Source organism: Pteronotus mesoamericanus, unplaced genomic scaffold, assembly GCF_021234165.1.
Source record: "Pteronotus mesoamericanus isolate MK-2021 breed Mesoamerican mustached bat unplaced genomic scaffold, CSHL_Meso_final contig_100, whole genome shotgun sequence".
Classification (NCBI taxonomy): domain Eukaryota; kingdom Metazoa; phylum Chordata; class Mammalia; order Chiroptera; family Mormoopidae; genus Pteronotus; species Pteronotus mesoamericanus.
In genome coordinates this window covers 876,406-898,975 of record NW_026554999.1, presented here as the reverse complement: position 1 = coordinate 898,975, position 22,570 = coordinate 876,406, and positions in this window count along the sequence as shown.

The following is a 22,570-nucleotide window of genomic DNA, read 5'->3' as shown; positions in this document are numbered from 1 at the left end:
AACACACAAAACAAGGATATATTATTACTCTCCTTTCTTGATGAAGGGATTGAGGTATAGAGAAGTTAGATAACTCGTAAAAAGTCACCAACAGCCCAGATTCAACCCAAGTTCTGGGTAATTCCAGATCTCGCTTTTCCACTACACCGGTGGCTTCAAACTATTTTTTTCTGATCAGATCCCACAATAAGAAATATATTTTATAGTACACATGTAACTGAAACAAAAGATTCACAAAATAATACCCTTAACTAGGTGCAATGCATTCTTGTCTTTCTATTTAGTTTTATTTTCTCTTTTAAAAATGCTGAGTATACCAAATAAATTTATTTCATAATTTACTACTAGATTAGGACCTACAGTTTGAAAAACACCATCATTATGGTATTTTTCTATTAAGTAGCATGAAATCATATAAAATTAACTAAACAAACCTGACACTTTATAATCAAAATTAATATTCTGAATCTCTACTTAAACCAGCATTTGCACTTCTAGGTCTATACACAAAAGAATTGAAGACAGGGACTAAAATACATACTTATACAGTAATGTCCATTGTAGCATTATTCACAATAGCCCAAGGATGGGGGGAAGAAACCCATTGTCCAACAGATAAATGTAGAAACAAAATGTGATATATACAAGTGACAGAATATTAGCCACAAAAAAAAAGAATGAAATGCTAATACTTATGACATGGATGAATCTGCAAAAATTATGCTAAGCAAAATGAGCCAGACACAAAAGCACAAGTATTATAAGACTTCACTTACATGAAATATCTAGAATAGGCAAATTCTTTGAGATAGAAAGTAGATTATTGGATATCAGGGGCTGTGGGACCAGGAACTTAATGGCTTAACGGTTATAGAATTTCTTTTGGAGTGATCAAGTTTTGTTAATCAATGGTAGTGACTGATGGACAACACTGTGGATACAGTTAATGCCACTGAATTGCACTCTTAAAAATTGTTAAAATGAACATTTGTGTTATGTTTTTTAACAGAATAAAAAATTTCACACACATGCATAAGAGTGGAAGGGAAAATCATGGCATGTCAGACTATAAAAAGAATATAAAGGAGCAGATCATGTAATTTGGACTTTATTACATAGAACAGGCAAGGAAAGCCATTTAAAGTTTTAAAATGAGGGAGTGACATTTGGTTTTGAAATTGCATGAGGGAAACTATCTTTAGCTGTGCTTTTGTACTCCTAGGTCTAGATCTCAGAGAAAGAAAGGGAAATGCAGATATATGAGCCTCTTCTTCTCAGTCCTTCCCCTTTTAAGCAACTGAGAATGAGTGTCTGTTTCTAGGGGGGAAAGTGATGAATACTTAAAAAACCAAAAGAGCAGTTATGATGTGGAATACTTAATGAAGTGGTTGGCATGGAATTGATATGCAATAAATATTTTTTTAATGAACGGTGCCAGTGTGTCCAGCCATCTATCCAGCCATCCTGTCTTCCATCTGCACATCTATTCCATCATTCATAAATAATTGCTGCATGTTCTTTCTGTGATAGTTCAGAAACACAGTGTTCAAGGAATAAATATCCTGTTATTTTCAGGAAAACGAATTTGGGTAGGAGAGGGCCTGGCCTGCCTGCATCTGTCTTTTTTCCCAACCACCATTTTATAGAAATCCTCCCCCCGCCCCAAATCTCTGGTTGATCCAAAGGACATCGACATCACCCAGGTTGCTAGAGGGTTTGCTTCGGGGCCGCTCGTCCTCCAGCTCTGCGTCATTCCTGCGTGAAGGACCCACCGCAACACCCCCTCCGGTAAGGGCACCTTTCACCTCGCTCCCACGCCATTCCTTCTTTGCCTCTCCTCCTCATCACCCCAACCCCCTAATATCCAGGGAACATCTATTAAAGGAGAGTGTCCTGAGTTTCACGGCACAGGAGTAGCTGCTATTCTCCGTGCTCTGTAACACTCGTACTGACTACCCGTAGGCTAATACTTACCTACTATTGAGTGAGTACTATGAAACAGAGCAAATGATGATTACTATGACAATACACAGCTGTTTCTCTTCATTATGTAAAGGGGAAAAAAAAGAATTGCTGTAAAATATTTTCTAAGAAATCCAGTAGTAGTTCCAATAGGTGTTTCTCTGCCTTCTCCCCACGTGCAATTTGATAATCTTTCTGGAAATCAGTGTAACAATGTATATCGGGAGCTTTAAAAAACAAGTGTACTTACTAAATCATCAGTTCTTCTTTTAGTAAATTATCCAAAAGAAGGGAAAAGATTTATGCACCAGACTGTTTATCACAATGTTACTTGTAATTGTAAAAAATCAGAAATTACCTTGAGTGAATTATGGCACAGCTACACTATAGATGATTGCATAGCATTAAAAATGCAATGACATGGACAAACATGTATGCCATGATGTTAAGAAAAACCAGCAGGATGCAAAGTTGCATGTACAGTAAAGAGCTCAATGATGAAAAACAAAATGAATAAAACACTGGAAGGAAATGTACCAAAATGTTGTTGGAGTTACCTCTAGTAAGTAGGAAATTCAGGTTTTTTTAAAACTGTTTTTATTAAAGTTGTTTGCAATAAGTGTATATCACCCAAATAATCAGGAAAAACAAATAATGTAAAAGCTGCCTTGAAGCATTTCTGGTGCTGGATGTGGTGCCCCATCCCCTAGGACACTGTTGGAGAAATGACAGGGCAACAACAAACTGCACAGGCAAGTAGCATTCTCCGCAGTCACCTTTTTGAACTTTGGCCCTAGAAAAGAGGTGACAAGCTTCTGCCATGCCACAGGCTTTCAGGTTGAAGAACATTTTGGGGAAGAGACTAAGGGTTAAAAGGTTAAAAGGTAGAAAAAGGGCTAAATGGTAGGAGGGAGAAAGAATTTTGATGAATACCCTCCTCTTAGGTATAAACCTAGATGATCCTTAAGATATGAACTCTTCTTTCTCCACTTTCACACTAAGAAGCTACGATAAACAGGGCAGTCCCCGGCAAGACCAGGAAATCTTTGCTTTCTTTATCTGCATCCTTTATCTTGCCAATGACATCTTTCCCCACTTTTAAACACTCAGGACCTTCATCTATTCTGTTATATTTTGATAAAAATTCATAAACAGTGAATTATCTGGCAAGCTATTTGCATTTTAAGCTTTCTGTCTCTAATTGTGGAATAAATTGCTTTGATTGAAATTAAGGAATTTCGAGACAAGAGCACTCAGGAAAATTTTTAAAGAGAGACATCTTGCCCCAACATCATCCTGAGTACAAGAGATGTTCAGATTACTGCCATACTTTTCAGTCACTTGAATACTGAAGTATTGCTCACAAGAAACTTTTATTTTCTCTGTTTCTGTGCTCCCTCACCTTGACATGCCCCTGTGAAAGATTAACACCAGTGGCAGCTACTAGAGGCCTATTCTGTCCCAGAGAACTTGGAAGTCAAATGGTCTCTCACCAATCTAAAACTACTTGATTTCCTCTCCTAAACCTAGTCCTCATCTCTGAAAACGGCACCTCCATTCAATTAGCTGCCTAAACCCAAACCCAGAAACTTGTGGCTCAAGCCAAACACCTCATATTCAATCCACTGGTAGTTTTATCAGCTCTGCCTTCTAAGTGTTTTCTGAGTCTGAGTCTCAGTTCCTCTCCCACTGCGCTCTCCTTGGTCTCTCTGCTTCTGCTCTTGCTCCGCTGCAGGGCTTGCTGCATTCAACAGCCAGGTGGGTCCTATTTAGAATGTAAGTTTGATTATTTCACTCTTTTTGCTAAAAACCTTTGAATGGCTTCCCAACATATTTAGAATAAAATCCAAATCCCTGGCTATTCCTAACCCACATCTCCCCTGACTCTCTTCCTTGTTCAGTCTGTTCCATACACTTTGGTCTCCTTATTTTCCTCAAATATGACAAGCACACTTCCACCTTACGGCTATTTATTCTGCCACAATGTTCTTCCTTCAGATATGCTCACCACTTGTCCCTCCATTTCATTTGGATATTTACTCAAAGAATAGCACCCTAGAAGGCTCCTCCCTGACCTTCCTCACTAGAAGAGCCGCCCTAATCCACCAGCACCCTTTGCTGTTTCCTGTCCCTTTACTCAGCTTTTCTTCTCTTCACAGCACTTATCTGTCAGGGTAGATTTATCTGTTTACTTTTTAATTGCCTGTTGTCCTCCAGCAAGCTGTAAAGGCCCATGAGGACAGATTCTTTGTTTTGTTCACAGCTGTATATCCCGTATCTAGAACAATGCCTGGTATATAAGTAAATGAATTGATGGCTAAACTAATGTGTCACTGGATTTAAAAAACAGCCATTGCTGTTTATTATTGCTGCAACCTACAGACTGAGGGCCCACTCTGCCTGAGCCAGAGGAAGGAAGACAAAGTCATAGGAACTCCAGATTCTAGGCATTTGGGAATCTTGGTGCAGAAAATGAGAGGAATAGAAAGGTCTTCCTTGCATCATACACCCTTGGCAGGCCTTTTCTTCCCCATCTCAGCCAATTGACCCATCGTTTAGATCACTCCCATTTCCTTCCTCTGAAGCCATTCTCTATACAGGGAAAGTAAATCCCAGCTCACAACCAGAGTTTCTAGCTTAAGCTGTTCAGTACCCATGGAACTAGGAGAATGGGATCAGAAAGACATGTGTCAGCTACTTAGATGGAAGGACAAGACTTGCAAGATGAGGCTCCATGTGTGGAAAACAAGTAATTCCAGGCATAGGGCCTGGAGGGTAGGATCCAAGTATTTTACTGAGAAGTTTAATCTAGGAGCTTTCAGGGGAGATGGCGCAGTGTAGTGGTCAAAGGCACAGCCTGTAAAGTGAGGCCATCTTGAGTTCAATTCCAGCTCCTCTACTAGCTCTTTAATCTTGAACAACTTGCTTAGCCTTCTGCAGCCAGTTTCCTTGTCACAAAATGGGGATAGCAGTAATACTTCAAAGAGTACTTTGATCATTAAATATTATGTATGAAAAATACCTAGCATAATGCATGGCACACTGTGAGCATAAATGAATGCAAGTTGTGGTGGTGGTGGTGGTGGTTGTTTTTATTTAAGTATCTGAGGTGAAAGAAAACTATTGACATTAATTACAACTGTAAGCTTTATAGAAATAACAGACTAATTTATTTGACTGGCTTATATTCTACACAATTATGATGCAAAAAGAAAGAATTATGCATAACACTTAATATGTTCAAAATTAATTTTGTTTCACATGGCTAAAACAACATTCACAAAACCTATAAACAGCAGAGGACAATGTAGTTTAACTGGATTAAGCCCATGATCAGGAGTCAGACCTCAGTTTGAATCCTGGGTCTGCCATTTATTTGTTGTATGACTTGGGCAGGTTATTTAACCTCCCTGGCCCCAGTTTCTTGTCACATAGGCACAACAGCATAGTATTGTCCATCAATGGGGTATTGGTCTGTTGTTTCTTGTAGTAAGGGGATCTGGTAGGGAGTGGAGAAGCTGGGCTGGAAAGATAAGTGGGGGCTAGTACACAAAGAGTATTAATTATATAATCACACTAAAATTCAGCGTATTATTCAGTGAAAGCCACTGGTTCTTCTAAAACATTTAAATTATATAATCACATGTTTGCTTTGGAAAGGTAATTCTAATGGCTGTGTTGGACTAAAGTTCTGGGGTTGCAGGGAAGATGTGGAAAAAAGGTTAGGAGCGTGGGATGAGACTTGAGGTAGGGAGTTCAACCAGGAGAATGTTAAAAAAGTGGATAGAAGATGATGTGGTCCTAATTATGTAAATATTAAATAGATTTAAATAATTTATTAATGAACTATGCTATTATGCTATCTGTAAGAGTGGTTTTTTTTTCCAGTGTTAAGAAGTAAAATAGATAACTTCCACATTCTAAACACTTGAAAGTAAAGAGAACTTACAACTTGACTTTCACTTGGTCATAAAAGACTGCCTGTTGAAACTGGGATTCACTTCAGAAACTTAAAGCAATTGGAAAAGAGCAAACTTGAGCTAGAGGGAAAGGATTTTCAATAGCATAAGATACCAAAATGGAGAGGCATTTATTTTCTGTTATGCTAGGCACGAACAGTTCTTTATCCTCAGCCATCCTCACGTTCCAAATCACTAGTATCATCTCTGTCTTCTAAGACAGCTCTCCCTCATCAAACTATTTAACCATTCCTTTGGCTCAACAGACAACTCTCCTGTATTGTAGATACTTAAACCTTTGTCAATACTGCAATAAGACATCATCTTCCTAATTTTATAGAGATTCTTCTATAAGAATACACATGTCCTCACTTCAGTCTCAAAGGATTAAGTAATTTCTGAACTTGGTTTGTTGCTCATAAAAACAGTAGATTGGAATTCTAGCACTGTTACTTACCAAAAAGGTGATCTTAGAAAATGTACTTACAAGGAACATATAGCAAGGACTCATGGACAAAACCAAAGGGGAAGAGCTGAGGGAGGGAAGGAGTGAGGGGGCAAGGGAAAGAGGTGGGGGGGGAGGCAGAGACAAATGTATTTAAAAAGTAAAGGAAAGAAAAAAGAAAAAAAAAGAAAATGTACTTAATCTCACTGAGTTTCAGTTAATTTATCTCTAAATTAGACATAACTATACCTACATCATAGAATAAGAATTAAGTTGAATGAACTAAACCGATATCCTCTCCAGCACTCGGTGTTGCTTGTAAACATCTAAGGGTAGAGACTATCTAACCAGCTTTTTACTACACAGAATAATGTGTACATGCGTTTAAATACACATTCTGGAATCATAATGAAGGTGGTCTATTTGGCCAAGAGGGGAAAAAGCCTTATTAAATGTATCTGTATATATTTAGATTTATTATATTTAACATATTTTATTGATTGTGCTATTACAGTTGTCCCATTTCTTTTCTCCCTTTTATCCCCTCCACTCTGCACCCAACATCCCACCAGCATTTCCCACCCACCCTGCCTTAGTTCATGTCCATGGGTCATACATATAAGTTCTTTGGCTTCTCCATTTCCTACACTGTTCTTAATCTCACCCTATTTTGTACCTACTAGTAATGCTTCATATTCCCTGTACCTTTTCTCCATTCTCCCTCCTTCCCCTCCCCTCTGATCTCTATTTCTGTGATTCTGTTCCTTTTCTAGTTGTTTGCTTAATTTGTTTTTGTTTTTGTTTTTTAGGTTCAGTTGTTGATAGCCGAGTTTGTTGTCATTTTACTGTTCATAGTTTCTGATCTTCATCTTTTTCTTAGATAAGTCCCTTTAACATTTCATATAATAAGGGCTTGGACATGATAGACTCCTTTACCTTGACCTTATGTGGGAAGCACTTTATCTGCCCTTCCATTCTAAATGATAGCTTGGCTGGATAGAGTAATCTTGGATGTAATTCCTTGCCTTTCATGACTTTGAATATTTCTTTCCAGCCCCTTCCTGCCTGCAAGGCTTCTTTTGAGAAATCAGCTGATAGTCTTATGGGAGCTCCTTTGTAGGTAACTCTCTGTTTTTCTCTTGCTGCTTTTAAGATTCTCTCCTTATCTTTAATCTTGGGTAATGTAATTATGATGTGCCTTGGTGTGTGCTTCCTTGGGTCCAACTTCTTTGGGACTCTCTGAGCTTCCTGGATCTCCTGGAAATCTATTTCCTTGGCCAGAGTGGGGAAGTTCTCCTTCATTATTTTTTCAAATAAGTTTTCAATTTCTTGCCCTTCCTCTTCCCTTTCTGGCACCCCTATGATTTGGATGTTGGAATGTTTCAAGTTGTCTCAGATGTTCCTAAACCTTTCCTCATGTTTTTGAATTCTTGTTTCTTCATTCTGTTCTCGTTGAATGTATATTTCTTCCTTCTGCTCCCAATTGTTATTTGAGTCCCAATTCCCTTCCCTTTACTGTTGGTTCCCTGAATTTTTTTCTTTATTTCACTTTGCATAGCCTCCACATTTTCCTCCATTTTTCAACCATACTCAACGAATTCTGTGAGCATCCTGATTACCAGTGTTTTTAACTGTGCATCTAATAGGTTGACTATCTCTTTAAGGCTTAGTCCTGCTTTTGGAGCTTTGATCTGTTCTTTCATTTGGGCCATATTTCTTTGGGCACAGCTGTTATGTTGGAAGGTGTGGAGCCTTAGATATTCGCCAGGGTGGGGCAACCCACATGGCTGTGTTGCGACACTATATGTGGGAGAGGGGTCCAAGAGAGAACAATGCTACTTGCTTGGCTCTCAGCCAGCTTTCAGTAACTTCCCTTGCTGCCCACAAGAAAATTGGTCCCTTCTAGTGCTGATTCCTGGGTGAGTGGGTTTGTGTACATTCTAGGACCCAGTGGGTCTCTCCAACGAACTCTCCTGTGAGGCTGGGAGTTTCTCCTGCTGCCGCATCCCCCACAGATTTTTAAAGCCAGAGGGTCTGAGGCTTTCTTGTCCTGCACTGGAACCCTGGGCTGCATGGTCTGTCTCCCTCTCCAGTTGTTCCTCCCAGTTTATCCACATGCAAACGTGGGACCACCTGGTCTGTCAGCCATTGCCTTGCTGCACATCCTCTCCATCCCGGCTGCCCATCTCCTCCCCTACTACCAGTCTGGATGAATGTTTCTTCTTTAACTCCATGGTTGTTGGACTTCCATACAATTTGATTTTCTGGCAGTTCTGGTTATTTTTTGTTTTTAAATTTGTCGTTGGCCTTCTTATGGTTGTGTGAGGAGGCAAAGCATATCTACCTGTGCCTCCATCTTGGCCGGATGATCTAATATGTATTTACTCTTTGCCTTTGGTTTTAAGAAGTTTTACTTCATTGTGTGTAGGTATGCTTTTCTTTGCATTTATCATGCTTTCTGGTTAGTAAGACTTCTTAAACTGAGTGTCTTGATGTCTTGTCAGTTTGGAAATTCCTCAGGGGTTAACACTTCAAATAAATTGCTCACCTCATTCTCTCCTCCTTCTAGAACTCTGGCTAAAACTATTTTGGACATCCTCACTATAGCTTCTGTGTCTTTTACCTTCTCATATATATTTTCCTTTGTTTTCCTCTCCATGCTGCATTCTGGATCATTTCTCTTGATGTATCTTCAGGTTCACTGAGTCTTGAGGTATGTCTAATCTACACTTAAAAACTCGTTGGGTTTTACCCTGAATGGTATGGCTCAGTTGGTTGGAGGGTCATCCCATAAACCAAAAGGTTGCAAGTTCAATTCCCACTTAGGGCACATTATGAGGTTGCAGGTTCAATCCCCAGTTGGGGTGCACGCAAGAGGCAACCAATTGATGCTTCTCTCTCACTTGGATATTTCTCTCCCTCTATCTCTCCCTCCCTGCCTCTCTCTCTAAACTTAATAAACATGTCCCCAGGTGAGGATTAAAAAAAGAGTCTTGTTGGGTTTAAAGTTTTTATTTCTAAATTTTACTTATAAAACTTATTTTTATTTACAAAATATAATATATTTAAAAATCTTTTATAAATTCTATTTAAAATAAAATCAACATGTTTAAAATATTTAAAATCACAATAAAATTCTATTTGGTTCTTTTTTAAATTCAAACTTACTATGTTACTTTTTGTAGTTTCCTGTTCTCTATAGATACCATCAAGGTGGTCTTTTGTGTCTTCAAATATAGTCGTCATAGTTGTTTTATAGTTTTGTTTTATAATCCATGCCTCATAATTCCAATATTTAAAATCTTCATGAGTCTGTTGTTGTTTGTTTCTATGCTGATTTTTGTTTATTTAATCTAGTCTCCTTGTATACCTGATAATCTTCAAAAATTATTTCCAAAAATTATTTTATTGAAAAATTCATTTATGGAAACTATTTAAGCCTAAGATAAAGATATCTTACTTAAGAGTAGACTTATATTTGTTTCTGTCAAGCACCTAGAGACATGGCCCATCCAGATTATTTTTACCCAAGTTCAGGGCTTGAGATTCACCAAATCATAAAATTTGAATAAAAACAGTAAATACTCAAAGGCTCTGGAGTTCCAGTATTTTAGGGGAGAGGGTATCCTATTAGACTTTCTATCGTGTACATGTCCTGGGTCTAGCTTCCTGTCTCCCTTGCACTGCAAGTCTATCAAGATAAAGATTCTGATTTTTATTAATCAGCAAATTCCCTTAAGTCAGAACAGCTTCCACATTTGGATTCCCATCTCTCCTTCACCTTGAGTCTGGTGATTACCTACTATCTTTTCATATCCTTTTTTGCTTTAAGAACATATTTTAAACCCAGATATTTTAGTTATTTTCACTGAGAGAACTGATCCATCTAAGTTAGCCTAACATTACCAGAACCATGAAGTTAACCTACCATTTTGAAGATTTTTATAAATACTGAGAAAATGTCCTTTAGAAAGATTGTACCTGTTTATATTTCTATAAGCAGGCTTAAGAATGCCACTTTCCCTTTTCCCTTAACTATGTTCTGTCACTTATAAGAAAAAATATTGCCCTATTAAAATACCAGTGGCATTCTTCTCAGAAAAAATAATCCTAAAATGTATGTGGAACCACAAAAGACCCCAAATATCCAAAGCAATCTTGAGAAGGAAGAACAAAATTTGAGAGATCACACTTCCTGACTTCAAACTATACTATAAAACAGTATGATGCTGGCACAAAAGCAGACATATAGATCAATGAAACAGAAATAAATCCTCACTTACATGGTCAATTAATCCATGACAAAGAAGGCAAGAATATACAATGGAGAAAAGACAATCTCTTTAATAAATTGATATTGGGAAAACTGGACAGGCGCATGTAAAAAATGGACCTGCTCTTTTACACCATATACAAAAATAAACTAAAAATGGATTAAAGACTTGGAATGTTATGTGGCCATAAAAAAGAAGAAATTCTTACCTTTTGTGACAGTATAGACAGACCTGAAGATTATTATGGTAAGTGAAATAAGCCAGTCAGACAAATACCATATGATCTCACATATATGTGGAATCTAATGAACAAAATAAACTGATGAACAGTATAGAAACAGAAGCATAGAAACATGGATCAGACTGGCAGTTGTCAGAAGAAAAGGAGGAGAGGTGACTAGATGAAAGAAGGTAAAGAGATTAGCCAAGGAACATATATGTATAACCGATAGACACAAGCAACAGTGTGGTGATGGCCAAAGGGAAGGAGGGAGAGAGCTGAGTGGAGGTTGTCAAAGGGGCGGGCGGAATGTGGTGACATATGTAATAATGTCAACAATAAAAATAAAGTTGAAAAAAGATATGGATATCCCACACAGCAATATTTTCACCGATATGTCTCCTAAAGCAAGGGACATAAAGGAAAGAATAAACAAGTGGGACCTCATCAAAATAAGAAGCGTCTGCACGGCTAAAGAAAACATCAGCAAAATGAAAAGGGAACCAACCATATGGGAAAATATATTTGCCAATGATACATCAGAGAGGGGTTTGATCTCCAAAACCTATAAAGAACTCCACTCCAAGAAGACAAACAATCCAATTAAAAAAATGGGCAAAAGACCTGAACAGACACCCCTCCAAGGAAGCGATACAGAGGGCTCAGAGACATATGAAAGGATGCTCAGCATAACTAGCCATCAGAGAAATGAAAATTGAAACCACAGTGAGATACTGGTCAGAATGGCCATCATAAACAGATCAACAAACAACAGGTGCTGGCGAGGCTGTGGAGAACAGGGAACCCTAGTACAATGTTGGTGGGAATGCAGACTGGTGCAGCCATTGTGGAAAGCAGTGTGGAATTTCCTCAAAAAGCTAAAAATGGAACTGTCTTTTGACCCAGCGATTTCACTGCTGGGATTATACCCTAAGAATCCCAAAACACGAATTCAAAAAAACCTATGCACCCCAATGTTCATAGCAGCACAACCTACAATAGCCAAGTGCTGGAAGCAACCTAAGTGCCCATCAGTAAATGAGTGGATCAAAAAACTATGGTACATTTACACAATGGAATACTATGTGAAAGAAAGAAAGAGCGACTACCCTTCACGACATCATGGATAGAACTGGAGAGCATTATGCCAAGTGAATAAGCCAGAAGGAGAAAGACAAATACCATATGATCTTACCTATAAGTGGAACCTAACCAACAAAACAAACAAGGAAAATATAACCAGCAACATAAAAGGAAAAAAGAAACCAAGAGAATCAAGAGGGATGGGGAGGGGGCAAGGAAAGGGAAGGGAAGGGTCAAGTCAAGGAACATGTATAAAGGACCGATGGACAAAGCCAAAGTGGGAAAGAATTGAGGGAGGGAGATGAGGGAGAGGGGCAGGGGAAAGTAATGGCGGGAAAATAGAGACAAATGTATTTGAACAATAAAAAAAATTAAAAATTTTTTAAAAAGATATGGAGAAATGCTTATCAAAAGTATTGATAAATGCAGAATAAAAAATGATATAAACTCATACAGTTGACAGTAACCTAGCACATGACAATAGGATATATATGGCAATAAACATGTTTCAAATGTTAAAAAAAAGAAAAACTTAAAGGAATTGACACCATAAGACTGCTAGAAGAAAACACAGATAGTAAACCCTTTGACATTGGTCTAAGCAGCATCGTTTTGGATTTAGCGCATTGGGCAAGGGAAACAAAAGCAAAAATAAACAAATGGACCACATCAAACTAAAAAGTACAGCAAAGTAAATCATCAGCAAAATAAAAAGACAATTTATCAATAGAAAAAGATATTTACAAATGATATATCTGTTAAGGGGTTAATATCCAAAACATGTTAAAAACTCCTATAACTCAATATCAAAAAACAATTTGACTACAAAATGGGCAGAGGACATGAGTAGACACTTCTCCAAAGAAGATATACAGATGGCCAACAGACATGATAAGATGCTCAACATGACTAATTATCAGGGAAATGCAAATCAAAACCCCAAATAGCCCTGGCTGGTGTGGCTCAGTGGATTGAGCGCCAGCCTGTAAACAAAAGAGTCACTAGTTCGATTCCCAGTCAGAGCACATTCCTGGGTTGCAGGCCAGGTCCCCAGTAAGGGGTGCACAAGAGGCAACCACAAATTAATGTTTCTCTCCTTCTCTTTCTCCCTCCCTTCTCTGTATGTCTATAAATAAATAAATAAATAAATAAATCTTTACAAAACCCCACATTCCACCTTACACCTATCAGGATGGCTACTATCAAAAGGTCAACAAATAACAAATGTTGACAAGGATGTGCAGAAAAGGGAACCGTCATGTACTGTTGGTAAAATTGTAAATTGATGCAGCCATTAGGAAAAACAGTATGTAGATTCCTCAAAAATTAAAAATGGAACTACCACACAACCCAGCAATTTCACTTCTGGATATTGATCCCAAAAAAAATCAAAACACGAATTCAAAAAGTTATATGCCCCTATATGTTCACTGCAGCATTACTACCTCAATAGTAACAGCCAAGGTGTGGACGCAACCTAAATGTTCATCAACACATTGTAAGGTATATAAATGTCAAATCATTACATTGCACACCTCAAATTAATATAGTATTATATGCTGACTATAATTTAATTAAAATATTTAAGAAAAAACATTTGCCACTAAGTAAAAATTATTGTTTTTTAAAATGAATTTGTACTTATTTCACTACTAATAAATTTTAACATCTTATAATCTGTTTATTGAAATTATATTTCACTTTTTATATTTTAACCTATTCACATTTTCTACCTGTTTGTCATTTTTCTTAGATCCTTTGGCTATTATAAAACTGGTACCCACCAGAAAAGCTGTATAAGTTTTTAATATTTAAAGTATTAAGCCCTGGCTGGTGTTGCTCAGTGGACTGAGCATTGGCCTATGAACCATACGGTCGCTAGTTGGATTCCTGGTCAGGACACACACCTGATTGCGGGCCAGATCCCCAGTTGGAGGTGGGCAAGAGGCAACCAGTCAATGTTTCTCTCACATATCCATGTTTTTCTCCCTCTCTTTCTCCCTCCCTCACCTCTCTCTCTCTAAAAATGAATAAATAAAATCTTTTTTTAAAAGTATTAAAATATTCCATATCAGTTAACAACTAGCCACTACCTTTCCAAACATTCTCCCCTTAATTCTTGTAGTCACTTCAGGCTCTCCCCATTATCCATCAACTAAAGAGTTAATGTCCAACACAAAGAGGTCTTTAGGGCCCTCATCAAGGTCTATGACCAATATCAGTTCTAACTGATAAGTAGCCATGTCATAGATATTGTTAAGTATTTTGGTGTAACCCATGTTCATATATATTGAAAGCATTTTTCCATTTAACAATAAGACTTTAAAATACATTACACTGTATTCTTTTTTCTTTCCATATCCTTATTTATAATTTGTTGTTTCTCTCAAAGATATCACCATTACTAAAGCTATTTTCTTCTACATTATCCCTTAACTCTTAAAAATCTATAAAGGAATGTGTTCACAAATGTACATAATATTTTCATTTAATTTTACTATGTTTTGAAAGCCTATCAAACTTATGAATATCTATTTTAATGCTTTTGACAGAATACTATAAATTCAAAATTTTGTAAATATCAGTGGAGTCTAAAATAAAATAATAGTTTGTTTTGAACAAGTAATAAAATATTTTGAACTACTTTTTATTTATGATGTGTTACATCCTGAAGAAAAAGTAAAATAATTATTGTGGACTAAATAATTTTTATACTTGCTTATGATATTGATCTATAAAGATACTAGCTCTTTTATGATCTTCTGCCAAGTATATCAATTAGATATTATGATCCATTTTTTATGATTACTGTGTTTTAAATCTGATAACCACACCATTGCATTGTTATCCAGGCAACATCTTCCCAGCATTTCAATTATCTTAATCTCATGCAGACCCACATCAAAAGCTTTTATAGACATTTAGATATATTGTTTTTCCATGGAGTTTCCTTTAGCCACAAACTTGTTGAGTAATTTTATAAGACCAAATAAATCAGATTTGCCTGGCATAATCTGTCTTCATAAACAAATGCTGTCCGCTGCCCATCACATTGTTATCTAAATGATTTCAGATCAATTTGGTTCACTCTAACTTGGGCAATTGCATTCTGCCAGCCCCAAACTCCCTCTGTTTTTCAATTGGAGACATTATTCTTCCTTTCACTTAACAAAGTGTTCTGTAAAGCAAGCAGGCAAGTATCTGAACCAATAAAGCCTATTTTCCTGAAGATTTGTGTCTGATAAGCTAACTGAAACTATGTATTGTGTCCATGTCATAGCTTCAACTAGTGGCATTATTACCTAAATCATTGTACTAGATGCCATAAGTAATATTTTCTGTTACATCATTTGTAATGTAGGAAAAACAAAGAATGTCTTCCTTTCATGTGTATTTATAGTAAACACTAACACTAGATTCTCTGCAACATAGATAGATTTAGTTGAAATTGAGTTTTATATCAGAAAATAATATATTATATAATAAAAAAATAACATTGTGCTTTATCCAAGAAAAACAATAGTTCTGTATTTCAAGGTAAATGAACAAACTATTCATTTCTTATTATGTTATTACATAAAACGTATAAATTTGTTAATGCTATTCCCTTATATTTACATGATGTCCTTTGAAATTATCTGTGGCTTATCTCTTTAATGACACTCGCCTAAAACTACAGTTGACCTTTCAACAACAAGGGATTTGGGGCACCCACACCTGATCAGTCAAAAATCTAAAAATCCACAAATAACTGTTGACTCTGTTGCCCACCCTTGGCATTTGCAGGTTCAACCAACCTTGGATCAAAGGCCGTATTTTCAATCCACAACTAGGAATATAAAAATACTGTTTTCCTCCTGCAGTTGGTTAAATCCACAAATACGAACCTGCAAACAGGAGGGACTAACTATATTAATTTTTTAATCCACATATAAGTGGAACTGTGCAGTTCAAATCCTTGTTCAAGGGTCAACTGTATGTGTTAATTCGGAGTTAACAGAAGGAGACACTAGGCTAGGTAACACATTTAATGTACTTGTAAAGCCTGTTTCCAAGAGAGATGATCATGCTTCCATTTCCCTTTGGTGTTCCATTATCTTAATGTCAACCAGGTTCAGTTTGAACTGACATGTACAGCTGTTTGCTTAAAACAAATAAACCCAGATTCCAAAATTCAGTCATAACTCCAAAGGAATAATTCACCTATTGGAAGAATGTATGTGTAATATTTTACTTTTAGCAACTTTTTATTGTTAGGTTGCAGTTGTTCTGCTTTTTCTCCATTGCTTACCCCTACCCCAGCCCCCCACTACCACATCAATCCATCCCCAGTTGTCTGTACCCAAGAGTCCTCTATTCCTGTCCCTTTGCTTGCCCCTTCCCCTTCTTTCCCCCGTTATCCCTTCCTCCCTCCCCTCTGGTCATTGTCAGTTTGTTCTTTATTTCCAAGTCTCTGATTCTACTTTGCTCTTCTGTTTGTTTTGTTGATTAGGTTCCACTTATAGGTGAAATCATGTGATATTTGTCTTTCACCACCTGGCTTATTTCACTTAGCATAATGCTCTCCAGTTCCATCTATACTGTCATGAAGGACAGAAGTTCCTTCTTCCTTCAGCATTTGTACTACCAAATCTACATAGCCCATGAAACAAGTCATTTGGAAGAAGATATGAAAGGCAGCATAGACAGAATACTCACTGAAAGTATCTCCTTTACTAAAAAAGTATAGTTAATCTTTTGCTATCCAATAATAATCAAAACCCATGAGAAACATGAATAAAGACTAAATATAACATTAAATTATTGTATTCTCTAATCTTCATTGTTCTTATTGGTAAATTGGTTTTCTTTTCTTTTTTAACCTGAAGACATCATAGCTCATGAGATCAATTATAATAACATCTTGTTTTTTTTAAGTATATTTTATTGATTATACTATGACAGTTGTCCCAATTTTCCCCCCTGTGCCATCCTCTTCCTGGTTCCCCCTTTCCCTCCTGCAATCCCCACCTTAGTCCATGTCCATGGGTTGTGTATGTAAGTTCTTTGGCTTCTCCATTTCCTATACTGTTCTTAACATCCCCCTGTCTATTCTGTACCTACCCAATTATGCTTCTAAATCCCTATACATTTTCCCCCATTCTTTCCCTTTGCCCCCCAGCTGATAACCCTCCAAATGATCTCCATTTCTGTGATTCTATTCCTGTTTTGTTGTTTGCTTAGTTTGTTTTTGTTTTAGATTCAGTTGCTGATAGTTATGAGTTTTTCATCATTTTAATATTCATAGTTTTGATCTTTTTTTTTTCCTAAATAAGATCCTTTAACATAAGGGCTTGATGATGATGAACTCCTTTAACTTTACCTTGTCTGGGAAGCACTTTATCTGCCCTTCCATTCTAAAAGATAGCTTTGCTGGATAGAGTAATCTTGGATATAGATCCTACTTTTTCATGACTTTGAATATTTCCTATCAGCCCCTTCTTGCCTGCAAAGTTTCTTTTAAGAAATCAGCTGATAGTCTTATGGGAGCTCCTTTGTAGGTAACTCTCTTCTGTTCTCTTGCTGCTTTTAAAATTCTCTCTTTACCTTTAACCTTTGGCATTTTAATTATGATGTGTCTTGGTGTGTCCTTCCTTGGGTCCAACTTGTTTGGGATTCTCTGAGCTTCCTAAACTTGTATGTCTATTTCCTTCACCAGATTGGGGAAGTTTCTTTCATTACTTTTTCAAATAGGTTTTCAATTTCTTCCTCTTCCTCTTCTCCTTCTGGCATCTCTATGACTTGGATGTTGACCTTTTTGGAGATGTCCCAGAGTCTTCTTAAACTCTCCTTGTTTTTTCATTTTTTGTTTCTTCATTTTGTTCTGTTTGAATGTTTATTTCTTCCTTATGTTCCAAATCATTGATTTGAGTTCTGGTTTCCTTCCCTTTGCTGTTGGATTTCTGTGGATTTTTCTATATTTCCCTTAGCAGAGCCTTTGTTTCTTCCCTCATGCTTTTGCTGTATTCAATAAGATCTTTAAGCTTTCTGAGTACCAGTGTTTTAAACTCTACATCTGATAAGTTGGCTATCTCCATATTGCTTAGTTATTTTTCTGGAGTTCTGTTCTGTTCTTCATTTGGGCCATATTTCTTTGTCTCCTTATTTTGGCAGCCTCCTAGTGTACTAGGTAGAACCATTTTGATTACATTTTAGCACACCTGTTAAGTTATATGGGGCACAGCCTTGGGTATTTCCCAGGGCGGGGCACCTCTGGCTCTGTGTAGGGGGAGGGGTCAAAGAGGGGACAATGCCACTGCTGGCTGACTTCTGGGGGCTTGCCTGGCACTTGCTCCTTTTCCAGTCACTTCACCCACTTCCTCTATGCAACTGCCACCCCTCTAGCTGCCGTCCTGATTGTGGTTCCCAGAGTGGGTGGGTTTGCATACATCCCGGGCTCTTCTGGAAAACCAGCACTTTCTTCGACCACCCCAACCTCCACTGGGTTTACAGCCAGAAGTTATGAGGCTTTCTTTTCCTGGCGCTGGAGTTCTAGGCTGCTCAGTCTCACCTGGGGCTGGGCCCACTTGCTCACAAGGTGTCTCCCTGATTTTTATCCACCACACATGAATGCAGGGCTGCCTGTTCTGACAGCAGCTGCCTGGCCCACCTCTGCTCACTGCCCCCACCCTGTGGCCTCTCCGCCCTAATTCCCCATCTCAGCCCCTCCTAACCTGTCTGGGTGAATATAGCTTCTTTAAATCCTTGGTTGTTAGACTTCTGTACAGTTCCAGGTATTTTTCTGGGTGATTTTTCTGGCAATTATGGGTGTTGTTTTGTTTTTAAGTTAGTTGTGTTCTTTCTTATGGTTGTGCAATGAGGCAAGGCATGTCTACCTACGCTGCCATCTTAACTAGACTACTCTTTCTTGGTTTTTGTTTTTTAATTACTTAAATATCAACCATGTTTGTTTAGTGACATACAAGTACTGCGTGTGCGTTGAATAATGATTATTAAAAAGACAGTGTTATTGTGAGAGAACAGAATAGACTCTCTCAGAGCTGGCTACATTTCTTTTATATCCTTTTTATTTCTCTAGTGGTCTTATATAGAGATAATTAGTATATTGGCCTGGCTTCTATTGTCTAACAGTTCCCTGTCATTAATAAAACCTTCTCCTGTCTTACTATATTGTAACTACAATGTTTATATGTAAGGAGTGTTATGGTTTCCAATGAAATAGATTTTCCCAAAGGCTTATTTGTTGTTAATATTTGCCAGGGAGGAGAGGTTGTTAAAAGAGGGTAGTAATGTAAAGAACTTCAGCATTCTCAACCAAGATTCCTCATCTGAACTACACTACACAGAAAATTACTTGACCATTTTCTCAAATCTCCCAAGATAATACATAAGTAGTGCCATTCTAGATGAACAGGAGAAAAGTTCATTTGTTACATACTGTGGTTGTCTTAGAGCATTAGGACTTTATTATCCCCTAAAGCAGTTGAGAAATGCTTACAGCTAAATTCAAATATAATTCCTTAAAGCCCTTAAAGGTGAGGTTCAGTTGGTTGGGCATCGTCCCACAGAGTGAAAGGTCACCAGTTCAATTCCCAGTCAGGACACATGCCTGGGTTGTGGGTTCGGTCCCCAGTTGAGGTGCATGCGAGAGGCAACTAACTGATGTTTCTCTCACATCAATGTTTCTCTGCCTGTCTTTCTCCTTCCTTTTCCCTCTCTCTAAAAATCATATATACAGAGACAAATGTATTTGAAAAAATAAATTTAAAAAAATAAAATGAAAAATAAAAAATAAAAATCATATATATATAATTTCTTTAAATAGTACACTGTAACTTTAAAATACAGTTGAAACTCAGATGTAAGCAGCTTTAATAATTTCAGTCTATTATAAATAAATAGATTGATCTGCTTCTCAAAAAGGTTACTTGTAATTAATACTTTGAAAAACTAGTTTAAAAATGAAAGCATCATTGTTACATCAAATCTTTTAAACAAGAATAATGGTGCTAGTTAATTATAACAAGAGCCACATAGGATATTCATTATCACTAACTGCTTGAAAAATCATAATGTGGTGTCAAGATCATAGATATTATTCCTAGTTTGGTCAGAAACTTATTGATAGACAACCTAACCTTCTGAATGTTTGACTGCAAACACTCCATTGAAAAATATAAAAGCCAACAACTATGAGAACCACATTTCTCACTGGGAATGTTGAGATTTAAAGCCTTTTAAACATTGTTTATTTATTGATTTAAGAGATAGAGAGAAACATCGATTTGTTGTTTCATTTATTTATGCATTTATTGGTTGCTTCTTGTATGTACCCTGACCAGGGATCAAACCTGCAACCTTGGTGTATCTGGATAACACTCTAATCAACTGACCTACCCAGCCAGAATGAGATTTAAAGTCTTCACATAAAGGAAATCAATAAAGCATTTATGTTTTAAATATTTTTATACATGAAAAACTAGAATGGCAATATTTATTTTTATTGAGCTACTCCATTTGTCTTCCCTGGGCTGAAGCTCTTAGAGTCCCAAAATGAAAGAGAACACAGAAAAGTAGTATATAAAAAGATGAGGAGGAGAAGGAAAAGAAATATGTGAAAAATAACACAGTGGATCCAAAACATTAAGTATCCATTAGTATATTTTAAGAGTATACATAATGCCCATAAAATATTTATATTTTAACTGAGAAAATTTGTATAGATATATTTTGTAGATATATATACACACAAATACATACACACACACAATTCTGAAGATATTTCAGACAATTATGTGTGAAATCCTCATCATGACCATTCACTGAACAACTCTACTATGAGTGGAGGATTTTCAGAAACTGAAATTGCTATTTGCACGACGTGGTGCATTGAAGCAATTCAAGGCTTTCATTCCACTTCACTGGAAATGAAGATTCACTATATTAACGTTCTCTAGACACTTATGTGGTGTGAAATTATTCCTCTCAATTACAAATTCTTCTAACCTTCTCTCTTTGCTTCTCTATTTCCAAGTCTTATTTCAAATACTCTACAAAATATTTGGCCTCACTTGGCATAAAAGAAGCAAACTTCTGTTCCTTCTTTTCCCCACCTTTACATGGAGTTAATAACACTAGCCTCACTCATAAAGAGATTGTGAGGCATAATATTTTGTAAAGCACTTTTAAAACCTTAGCTATGAGGGCTAATGGAAATAAAGACTGTTTTGTCATCTATTCTCCCAAATCCTCTCGAATTGGCCACCTTTCTTCTATCCTTTCTTTCTTTTCTTTTCTTTTCTTTTCTTTTCTTTTCTTTTCTTTTCTTTTCTTTTCTTTTCTTTTCTTTTCTTTTCTTTCTTTCTTTCTTTCTTTCTTTCTTTCTTTCTTTCTTTCTTTCTTTCTTTCATTTGGATGTTACAAAGAAATATTGTTTTGTTATTGACTGTTGAAGCTTAGCTTTATTTTCTTCACCTTCTTTCCACTCCTGTTTCCTTGTGACCTCTCCTGGTTTCATTACCTTAGATTCATAGATTGCTTCCAAGAACCCACACAGACTAACTTGAATGATGTATTCCCTAACAAAAGCATCTTATATGGTCTAATATTATAACCAAGTTATAAATTCATAACTTAAGTCTTCATAGTGGCATTACTGGATGGACACTGTTGCTACTACATGACCTTATAGTCTTGATCTCATTTACCAGTCCTATATTTGTATTAATTAAATAAATTCTCTCTCATATTACATTATGAACAACCTTGAGGGAAGTAACTGGGTCTATCTACAAAGTACCTAACACAGTTTTCTACTCATAATAACTATTTAATAAATAATTGAAAGTAATTAAAAATCAACTTAATGCTTCCTAACCTAGCTACACTGCAGAAGTCTTTGGAGCCGAAATGACTGAGCCTAGAGGCACTGCTGCCATTATTTCCAAACTCAGTAATCCAGATGTTGAGAATTGCTTGACAAAGCTCTAAGAATTAATTTGGACTTTTTTGGGGAGGGGGACTTGGGTGGGTGGTTTTGGGGTTGGTTGGTTGTTTGCTTTTTGTGTCTTCAGGTCAAGTGCTGACTGAACTCTTGTCTTTGGAGCTGCTAGTAAAGGACTCCATTGTAAGATTTAAATATATGAGCCCCTTTTCTATCTACTAAACAACCATTTCTTCAGAAAGGTACCCATAAAATGAATCAAAATACACAATGAAAAAACACAGTAACAAGTGAATAGAGGAGTACATAAAGTACACAATGAAAGGGTGATGTTGAGTAAATTAGTTAGCTAGAGAGGTCTTGAAATAGGACAGACCCAGGTTTCTGCCCCAGCTGTGCAGCTTGCTAGCTGCGTTCCATTAAACAACCTCTCTGAAGCTCTGTTTTCTCCTCCTTAAAACAATATTTTCCTTGGAGAGTTTTGAAGATAGTTTTACTGCAAATAATACTAACACATGCCTGAAGCTCAATAAATGGCATTATCATTATTATTAGAAAACACACCCTAGGAAATTGTAAAAATGAATAAGTGAAGAGTCACCTTAACCAAATAGTAGTTAATTAACACTTTAACTACTGACAAAATAGCCCTAGGAAAAGCCTAGTAGACTGAACAACAGGAAG